This window comes from Somniosus microcephalus, chromosome 3 (assembly GCF_052327205.1).
Source record: "Somniosus microcephalus isolate GS21.2 chromosome 3, FLI_Smic_1.0, whole genome shotgun sequence".
NCBI classification, from domain to species: Eukaryota; Metazoa; Chordata; class Chondrichthyes; order Squaliformes; family Somniosidae; genus Somniosus; species Somniosus microcephalus.
This window is the reverse complement of record NC_140989.1, coordinates 166110014-166121052: the sequence shown is the minus strand read 5'-3', so window position 1 is coordinate 166121052 and position 11039 is coordinate 166110014.

Sequence of the window (11039 nt, the reverse complement as noted above, 5' to 3'; positions counted from 1 at the left end):
GGGTGTCTGGGGAGCTAGATTTGAGGTGATTTAGGAAGTTTAGTGCTCGTTTTTGGATGTTTATTATCAGTGGGTATCTGCCTAGTTCGGCTCTGCATGCATTTGTTGGCGTTTTCCTTTGGGTGCGAAGGATGCTTCGGCAGAATTCTGCATGTAGGGCTTCTATTGTATGTTTTTCCCAATCTCTCTCTCTCTCACACTCCCAGTCTCTCTCTCTCACACTCCCAATCTCTCTCTCTCTCTCACACTCCCAATCTCTCTCTCTCTCACACTCCCAATCTCTCACCCTCTCAGACTCCCAGTCTCTCTCTCACACTCCCAATCTCTCTCTCTCTCACACTCCCAATCTCTCTCTCTCACACTCACAAACTCCCTCTCTCTCTCGCTCTCACACTCCCAATCTCTCTCTCTCACACTCCCAATCTCTCTCTCTCACACTCCCAATCTCTCTCTCTCTCACACTCCCAATCTCTCTCTCTCACACTCCCAGTCTCTCTCTCTCACTCCCAATCTCTCTCTCTCACACTCCCAATCTCTCTCTCACTCCCAGTCTCTCTCTCTCACACTCTCAATCTCTCTCTCACACTCCCAATCTCTCTCTCTCTCTCTCACACTCCCAGTCTCTCTCTCCCTCACACTCCCAATCTCTCTCTCTCACACTCCCAATCTCTCTCTCTCTCTCTCTCACACTCCCAATCTCTCTCTCTCTCACACTCCCAATCTCTCACCCTCTCAGACTCCCAGTCTCTCTCTCTCACACTCCCAATCTCTCTCTCTCTCACACTCTCAATCTCTCTCTCTCACACTCCCAGTCTCTCTCTCTCACACTCCCAATCTCTCTCTCTCTCACACTCCCAATCTCTCTCTCTCACACTCCCAATCCCTCTCTCTCTCACACTCCCAAACTCTCTCTCTCTCACACTCCCAGTCTCTCTCTCTCACACTCCCAATCTCTCTCTCTCACACTCCCAATCTCTCTCTCCCTCACACTCCCAATCTCTCTCTCTCTCACACTCCCAAACTCTCTCTCTCTCACACTCCCAGTCTCTCTCTCTCACACTCCCAATCTCTCTCTCTCACACTCCCAATCTCTCTCTCTCTCTCACACTCCCAATCTCTCTCTCTCTCACTCCCAATCTCACTCTCCCTCTCTCACACTCCCAATCTCTCTCTCTCTCACACTCCCAATCTCTCTCTCACACTCCCAATCTCTCTCTCTCTCTCTCTCTCACACTCCCAATCTCTCTCTCTCTCTCTCACTCCCAATCTCTCTCTCTCTCACACTCACAATCTCTCTCTCTCACACTCCCAATCTCTCTCTCTCTCACACTCCCAATCTCTCTCTCTCACACTCCCAGTCTCTCTCTCTCACTCCCAATCTCTCTCTCTCACACTCCCAATCTCTCTCTCACTCCCAGTCTCTCTCTCTCACACTCTCAATCTCTCTCTCACACTCCCAATCTCTCTCACACTCCCAATCGCTCTCATACTCCCAATCGCGCTCTCTCACTCCTAGTCTCTCTCTCTCCCACACTCCCAATCTCTCTCACACTCCCAATCTCTCTCTCTCACACTCCCAATTTCTCTCTCTCTCACACTCCCAATCTCTCTCTCTCTCACACTCCCAATCCCTCTCTCTCTCTCACACTCCCAATCTCTCACCCTCTCAGACTCCAAGTCTCTCTCTCTCACACTCCCAATTTCTCTCTCTCACACTCCCAATTTCTCTTCTCTCTCACACTCCCAATCTCTCTCTCTCTCTCACACTCCCAGTCTCTCTCTCACACTCCCAATCTCTCTCACACTCCCAATCTCTCTCTCTCACACTCTCAATCTCTCTCTCACACTCCCAATCTCTCTCTCTCACACTCCCAGTCTCTCTCTCTCACACTCCCAATCTCTCTCTCTCACACTCCCAATCTCTCTCTCTCTCACTCCGAGTCTCTCTCTCTCTCACACTCCCAATCTCTCTCTCTCTCTCACACTTCCAATCTCTCTCTCTCTCACACTCCCAATCTCTCTCTCTCTCTCACACTCCCAATCTCTCTCTCTCACACTCCCAATCTCTCTCTCTCTCACACTCCCAAACTCTCTCTCACACTCCCAGTCTCTCTCTCTCACACTCCCAGTCTCTCTCTCTCACGCTCCCAATCTCTCTCTCTCTCACACTCCCAATCTCTTTCTCTCTCTCACAGTCCCAATCACTCTCTCACACTCCCAATCTCTCTCTCTCTCACACTCCCAATCTCTCTCTCGCACACTCCCAATCTCTCTCTCTCTCACACTCCCAAACTCTCTCTCTCTCACACTCCCAGTCTCTCTCTCTCACACTCCCAATCTCTCTCTCTCACACTCCCAATCTCTCTCTCTCTCTCACACTCCCAATCTCTCTCTCTCTCACTCCCAATCTCACTCTCCCTCTCTCACACTCCCAATCTCTCTCTCACACTCCCAATCTCTCTCTCACACTCCCAATCTCTCTCTCTCTCTCTCTCTCACACTCCCAATCTCTCTCTCTCTCTCTCACTCCCAATCTCTCTCTCTCTCACACTCACAATCTCTCTCTCTCACACTCCCAATCTCTCTCTCTCTCACACTCCCAATCTCTCTCTCTCACACTCCCAGTCTCTCTCTCTCACTCCCAATCTCTCTCTCTCACACTCCCAATCTCTCTCTCACTCCCAGTCTCTCTCTCTCACACTCTCAATCTCTCTCTCACACTCCCAATCTCTCTCTCTCTCACACTCCCAGTCTCTCTCTCTCTCACACTCCCAATCTCTCTCTCTCACACTCCCAATCTCTCTCTCTCTCTCACACTCCCAATCTCTCTCTCTCACACTCCCAATCTCTCACCCTCTCAGACTCCCAGTCTCTCTCTCTCACACTCCCAATCTCTCTCTCTCTCACACTCCCAATCTCTCTCTCTCACACTCCCAGTCTCTCTCTCTCACACTCCCAATCTCTCTCTCTCTCACACTCCCAATCACTCTCTCACACTCCCAATCTCTCTCTCTCTCACACTCCCAATCTCTCTCTCTCTCTCACACTCCCAAACTCTCTCTCTCTCTCACACTCCCAATCTCATTCTCTCACACTCCCAATCTCTCTCTCTCTCACACTCCCAATCTCTCTCTCTCTCACTCCCAATCTCTCTCTCCCTCTCTCACACTCCAATCTCTCTCTCTCTCACACTCCCAATCTCTCTCTCTCTCACACTCCCAATCTCTCTCTCTCTCACACTCCCAATCTCTCTCTCTCTCACACTCCCAATCTCTCTCTCTCACACTCCCAATCTCTCTCTCTCTCACACTCCGAATCTCTCTCTCTCACACTCCCAATCTCTCTCTCTCTCACACTCCCAATCTCTCTCTCTCTCTCACTCCCAGTCTCTCTCTCTCACACTCACAAACTCTCTCTCTCTCACTCCCAGTCTCTCTCTCTCTGACACTCCCATTCTCTCTCTCACACTCCCAATCTCTCTCTCTCTCACACTCCCAATCTCTCTCTCTCTCACACTCCCAATCTCCCTCTCTCACACTCCCAATCTCTCTCTCTCTCACACTCCCAAACCCTCTCTCTCACACTCCCAGTCTCTCTCTCTCACACTCCCAACCTCTTTCTCTCTCTCACAGTCCCAATCACTCTCTCTCACACTCCCAATCTCTCTCTCTCTCACTCCCAGTCTCTCTCTCTCTCACACTCCCAGTCTCTCTCTCTCCCTCACACACTCCCAATTTCTCTCTCTCACACACTCCCAATCTCTCTCTCTCTCACTCCCAGTCTCTCTCTCTCACACTCCCAATCTCTCTCTCTCTCATACTCCCAATCTCTCTCTCACACTCCCAGTCTCTCTCTCTCACACACTCCCAGTCTCTCTCTCTCTCACACTCCCAATCTCTCTCTCTCTCACACTCCCAATCTCTCTCTCTCACACTCCCAATCTCTCTCTCTCTCACACTCCCAATCTCTCACCCTCTCAGACTCCCAGTCTCTCTCTCACACTCCCAATTTCTCTCTCTCACACTCCCAATTTCTCTTTCTCTCTCACACTCCCAGTCTCTCTCTCTCTCACACTCCCAATTTCTCTCTCTCTCTCTCTCACACTCCCAATCTCTCTCTCTCTCACACTCCCAATCTCTCTCTCTCACACTCCCAATCTCTCTCTCTCTCACACTCCCAATCTCTCTCTCTCACACTCCCAATCTCTCTCACTCTCACACTCCCAATCTCTCTCTCTCACACTCCCAATCTCTCTCTCTCTCACACTCCCAAACCCACTCTCTCACACTCCCAGTCTTTCTCTCTCACACTCCCAGCCTCTCTCTCTCTCACACTCCCAACCTCTTTCTCTCTCTCACAGTCCCAATCACTCTCTCTCACACTCCCAATCTCTCTCTCTCTCACTCCCAGTCTCTCTCTCTCTGACACTCCCAGTCTCTCTCTCATACTCCCAATCTCACTCACTCTCACACTCCCAATCTCTCTCTCACACTCCTAATCTCTCTCTCTCTCACACTCCCAATCTCTCTCTCTCTCTCACACTCCCAATCTCTCTCTCTCTCACACTCCCAATCTCTCTCTCTCTCACACTCACAATCTCTCTCTCTCTCACACTCACAATCTCTCTCTCTCACACTCCCAATCTCTCTCTCTCTCACACTCCCAATCTCTCTCTCTCACACTCCCAGTCTCTCTCTCTCACACTCCCAGTCTCTCTCTCACACTCCCAATCTCTCTCTCACTCCCAGTCTCTCTCTCTCTCACTCCCAGTCTCTCTCTCTCACACTCCCAATCTCTCTCTCACACTCCCAATCTCTCTCTCACACTCCCAATCTCTCTCTCACACTCCCAGTCTCTCTCTCTCTCACACTCCCAATCTCTTTCTCTCTCACACTCCCAATCTCTCTCTCTCACACACTCCCAATCTCTCTCTCTCTCACACTCCCAATCTCTCACCCTCTCAGACTCCCAGTCTCTCTCTCTCACACTCCCAATCTCTCTCTCTCACACTCCCAATCTCTCTCTCTCTCACACTCCGTCTCTCTCTCTCTTCTAGTCTCTCTCTCTCTCTTTCTCCCACTCCCAGTCTCTCTCTCTTCCCCCCAATCTCTCTCTCTTTCTCTTCTCCCCCCATTCTCTCTCTCTTTCTCTTCTCCCCCCGTCTCTCTCTCTCTCTTCTCCCCAGTCTCTCTCTCTCTCTCTCTCTTCTCCCCAGTCTCTCTCTCTCTCTCTCACCCCGTCTCTCTCTCCTTCCCTCTCTCCCTCTCTCTCTTTCCCCCTCCCACTCTCTCCTTCCCTCTCTCTCCTTCCCTCTCTCTCCTTCCCTCTCTCTCCTTTCCTCTCTCTCCTTTCCTCTCTCTCCTTCCCTCTCTCTCCTTCCCTCTCTCTCTCTCTCCTTCCCTCTCGCTCTTCCCCCCAGTCACTCCCTCTCTCTCTTTCAACAACAACATGCCCTCAAAAAAGCCTCAGCACTGCCGGGCACCCCCAGCTAGTAGCTAATAATTTAGCTAGAGATGGCCTTATGTTTGTCATTGTATGTTTTACCTTTTCGTGAATCAATTTGAATTCAATGCTATCTCTCTTTTACCTACTCAGTGCATCTTAAGAAGGTACTGCAGAGATGGCCTTGACCTGTTGCCCACCATTACCTGTGCTGCACAACCACCCAGACTCGATCCCTTCCAATCACTGCACTGCCGAGGTGAACCTGAATCTCTCCCTCTTGCTGTTGCAGTTCCTCTGATTTTCTCTCATCTCTTGTTCCCTGTACTGCTGAGGTGACTCTGATTCACTCCCTCCTGTTCACAGTCCTACTGAAGCAGTTCCAACCAAATAGTAATAGTGACCAGGCCAGAGGGGGTAACAGTAACTGGGAGAGAGGGGGAAATAGTAACTGGGGCAGAGGGGGTAACAGTAACTGGGAGAGAGGGGATAATAGTAACCGGGGCAGAGGGGGTAACAGTAACTGGGGGAGAGGGGATAATACTAACCGGGACAGAGGAGGTAATGGTAACTGGGACAGAGGGGGTAATGGTAACTGGGACAGAGGGGGTAATGGTAACCGGGACAGAGGGGGTAAAAGTAACCGGGACAGAGGGGGTAATAGTAACCGGGACAGAGGGGGTAATAGTAACCGGGGGAGAGGGGGTAATACTAACCGGGACAGAGGGGGTAATAGTAACCGGGGCAGAGGGGGTAATAGTAACCGGGACAGAGGGGGTAATAGTAACTGCGGCAGAAGGGGTAATGGTAATCGGGACAGAGGGGGTAAAGGTAACCGGGACAGAGGGGGTAATGGTAACTGGGACAGAGGGGGTAATACTAACCGGGACAGAGGGGTTAACAGTAACTGGGGGAGAGGGGATAATACTAACCGGGACAGAGGGGGTAATGGTAACCGGGACAGAGGGGGTAATGGTAACCGGGACAGAGGGGGTAATAGTAACCGGGACAGAGGGGGTAATAGTAACCGGGACAGAGGGGGTAATAGTAACTGGGACAGAGGGGGTAATGGTAACTGGGACAGAGGGGGTAATAGTAACCGGGACAGAGGGGGTAATAGTAACCGGGACAGAGGGGGTAATAGTAACCGGGACAGAGGGGGTAATAGTAACCGGGACAGAGGGGGTAATGGTAACCGGGACAGAGGGGGTTATAGTAACCGGGACAGAGGGGGTTATAGTAACCGGGACAGAGGGGGTAATAGTAACCGGGACAGAGGGGGTAATGGTAACCGGGACAGAGGGGGTAATGGTAACCGGGACAGAGGGGGTAATAGTAACCGGGGCAGAGGGGGGTAATGGTAACTGGGACAGAGGGGGTAATACTAACCGGGACAGAGGGGGTAATAGTAACCTGGGCAGAGGGGGTAATAGTAACCGGGACAGAGGGGGTAATGGTAACCGGGACAGAGAGGATAATGGTAACCGGGACAGAGGGGGTAATGGTAACCGGGACAGAGGGGGTAATGGTAACCGGGACAGAGGGGGTAATGGTAACCAGGACAGAGGGGGTAATGGTAACCGGGGCAGAGGGGTAATGGTAACCGGGGCAGAGGGGGTAATGGTAACCGTGCAGAGGGGGTAATAATAACTGGGACAGAGGGGGTAATAGCAACCGGGACAGAGGGGGTAATAGTAACCGGGACAGAGGGGGTAATAGTAACCGGGACAGAGGGGGTAATGGTAACCGGGACAGAGGGGGTTATAGTAACCGGGACAGAGGGGGTAATAGTAACCGGGACAGAGAGGGTAATGGTAACCGGGACAGAGGGGGTAATGGTAACCGGGACAGAGGGGGTAATGGTAACCGGGACAGAGGGGGTAATAGTAACCGGGGCAGAGGGGGTAATGGTAACTGGGACAGAGGGGGTAATACTAACCGGGACAGAGGGGGTAATAGTAACCCGGGCAGAGGGGGTAATAGTAACCGGGGCAGAGGGGGTAATAGTAACCGGGACAGAGGGGGTAATGGTAACCGGGACAGAGAGGGTAATGGTAACCGGGACAGAGGGGGTAATGGTAACTGGGACAGAGGGGGTAATGGTAACCAGGACAGAGGGGGTAATGGTAACCGGGGCAGAGGGGTAATGGTAACCGGGGCAGAGGGGGTAATGGTAACCGTGCAGAGGGGGTAATAATAACTGGGACAGAGGGGGTAATAGCAACCGGGACAGAGGGGGTAATAGTAACCGGGACAGAGGGGGTAATAGTAATCGGGGCAGAGGGGGCAACGGTAACCGGGGCAGAGGGGGCAACGGTAACCGGGGCAGAGTGGGCAACGGTAACCGGGGCAGAGGGGGCAACGGTAACCGGGGCAGAGGGGGCAACGGTAACCGGGGCAGAGGGGGCAACGGTAACCGGGGCAGAGGGGGCAACGGTAACCGGGGCAGAGGGGGCAACGGTAACCGGGGCAGAGGGGGCAACGGTAACCGGGGCAGAGGGGGCAATGGTAACCGGGGCAGAGGGGGCAACGGTAACCGGGGCAGAGGGGGCAACGGTAACCGGGGCAGAGGGGGCAAAGGTAACCGGGGCAGAGGGGGCAACGGTAACCGGGGCAGAGGGGGCAACGGTAACCGGGGCAGAGGGGGCAACGGTAACCGGGGCAGAGGGGACAACGGTAACCGGGGCAGAGGGGACAACGGTAACCGGGGCAGAGGGGGTAACGGTAACTGGGGCAGAGGCGGTAACAGTAATCGGGACAGAGGGGGTAATGGTAACCGGGACAGAGGGGGTAATGGTAACCGGGACAGAGGGGGTAATGGTAACCGGGACAGAGGGGGTAATACTAACCGGGACAGAGGGGGTAACAGTAACTGGGGGAGAGGGGATAATACTAACTGGGACAGAGCGGGTAATGGTAACCGGGACAGAGGGGGTAATGGTAACCGGGACAGAGGGGGTAATAGTAACCGGGACAGAGGGGGTAATAGTAACCGGGACAGAGGGGGTAATGGTAACCGGGACAGAGGGGGTAATGGTAACCGGGACAGAGGGGGTAATGGTAACCGGGACAGAGGGGGTAATAGTAACCGGGGCAGAGGGGGGTAATAGTAACCGGGGCAGAGGGGGTAACGGTAACCGGGACAGAGGGGGTAACGGTAACCGGGACAGAGGGGGTAACGGTAACTGGGACAGAGGGGGTAACAGTAACTGGGACAGAGGGGGTAATAGTAACTGGGACAGAGGGGTTAATAGTAACTGGGACAGAGGGGGTAATAGTAACCAGGACAGAGGGGGTTAAAATAACCAGGACAGAGGGGGTAATAGTAACCGGGACAGAGGGGGTAATGCTAACCGGGACAGAGGGGGTAATACTAACCGGGACAGAGGGGGTAATAGTAACCAGGGCAGAGGGGGTAATAGTAACCAGGGCAGAGGGGGTAATAGTAACTGGGGTAGAGGGGGTAATAGTAACCGGGACAGAGGGGGTAATAGTAACCGGGACAGAGAGGGTAATGGTAACCGGGACAGAGGGGGTAATGGTAACCGGGACAGAGGGGGTAATGGTAACTGGGACAGAGGGGGTAATGGTAACTGGGACAGAGGGGGTAATGGTAACCAGAACAGAGGGGGTAATGATAACCGGGGCAGAGGGGGTAATGGTAACCAGGGCAGAGGGGGTAATGTTAACCGGGGCAGTGGCGGTAATAATAACCAGGACATAGGGGGTAATAGTAACCGGGACAGAGGGGGTAATAGTAACCGGGGCAGAGGGGGCAACGGTAACCGGGGCAGAGGGGGCAACGGTAACCGGGGCAGTGGGGGCAACGGTAACCGGGGCAGTGGGGGTAACGGTAACCGGGGCAGAGGGGGTAACCGTAACCGGGACAGAGGGGGTAACCGTAACCGGGGCAGAGGGGGTAACCGTAACCGGGGCAGAGGGGGTAACCGTAACCGGGGCAGAGGGGTAACCGTAACCGGGGCAGAGGGGGTAACCGTAACCGGGGCAGAGGGGGTAACCGTAACCGGGGCAGAGGGGGTAACCGTAACCGGGGCAGAGGGGGTAACCGTAACCGGGGCAGAGGGGGTAACCGTAACCGGGGCAGAGGGGGTAACCGTAACCGGGGCAGAGGGGGTAACCGTAACCGGGGCAGAGGGGGTAACCGTAACCGGGGCAGAGGGGGTAACCGTAACCGGGGCAGAGGGGGTAACCGTAACCGGGGCAGAGGGGGTAACTGTAACCGGGGCAGAGGGGGTAACCGTAACCGGGGCAGAGGGGGTAACCGTAACCGGGGCAGAGGGGGTAACCGTAACCGGGGCAGAGGGGGTAACCGTAACTGGGGCAGAGGGGGTAATAGTAACCTGGAGAGGAGGGCAATAATAGAATTGCGAACTCTGGTTGGTAGCATTCCTGGAGGCGTGATCATGTGATGTACAAATGTTATTGTTTTTACCTTTATTTATCTATGCTCGTGGTTTTGTGCCAGCAACTGTTGTACGAGAAGTTCTAAGCACCAGGAGGCCACCCACGAGGAGGCGAAGAGGGGAAACCAAAGGTGGGGGAGGGATGTGCAGAGCAGAAACTAGAGGTGGGAGGAACTTTGATTCCACTGGTAACTCACTGAAATTGCACTGCTAATTAATAGTAGTACTAGTGGCAATCAGATTCCCCCCCATAACCAACATTAATACAATAACTCACTGATATTATACTTGTAACTAGTAGTAAATGTATAAAAAGTAGCCAGCCATGTATGAAATAAATCTTAAATGGCCACAGTCCTACACTGTTGATCTAGATCTCACAGGCACCCCACCCAAAAAGACTGTCCTGGTCTCCATATTACCTCTGTCCTGGTTACCATTACCCCCTCTGTCCCGATTACTATTACCCCCTCTGCCCCAGTTACTATTACCCCCTCTGTCCCGGTTACTATTACCCCCTCTGTCCCGGTTACTATTACCCCCTCTGCCCCGGTTACTATTGGTGAAGGTCCAAAAACAATTCACAAGGATGATACCAGAACTGAGAGGATATATTCAGGAAAGGCTGAACAGGCTGAGGCTCTTTTCTCTAGAAGAGAGAAGGCTGAGGGGTGACCCGATAACAGTCTTTAAGATAATGAGAGGGTTTGATAGGTTAGATGTAGAGAAAATGTTTCCACTTGTGGGGAGTCCAAAAATAGAGGTCATAAATATAAACTAGTCACTAATAAATCAAATAGGTAATTCAGGAGAAACTTTTTTACCCAGGAGTGGTAAGAATGTGGAACGTGCTACCACATGGAGTAGTTGAGGCGAATAGTATAGATGCATTTAAGGGGAAACTAGTTAAGCACATGAGGCAGAAAGAAATAGAATGATCTGTTGATATGGTTAGATGAAGTAGGATGGGAGGAGGCTTGTGTGGGGCATAAACGGCAGCATGGACCAGTTGGGCCGAATGGCCTGTTTCTGTGACATACACTCGATGTTACCTGCTTTCCTACTGTTGAGCTGCTGAGATGGTCTTGACCTATTTCCTTCGTACCAACGGAGTCTCTGAAGTTGGCAGTCTGATTGTTGCAGGAAATGGGAAAAAACATGAAGGCTGAGCGT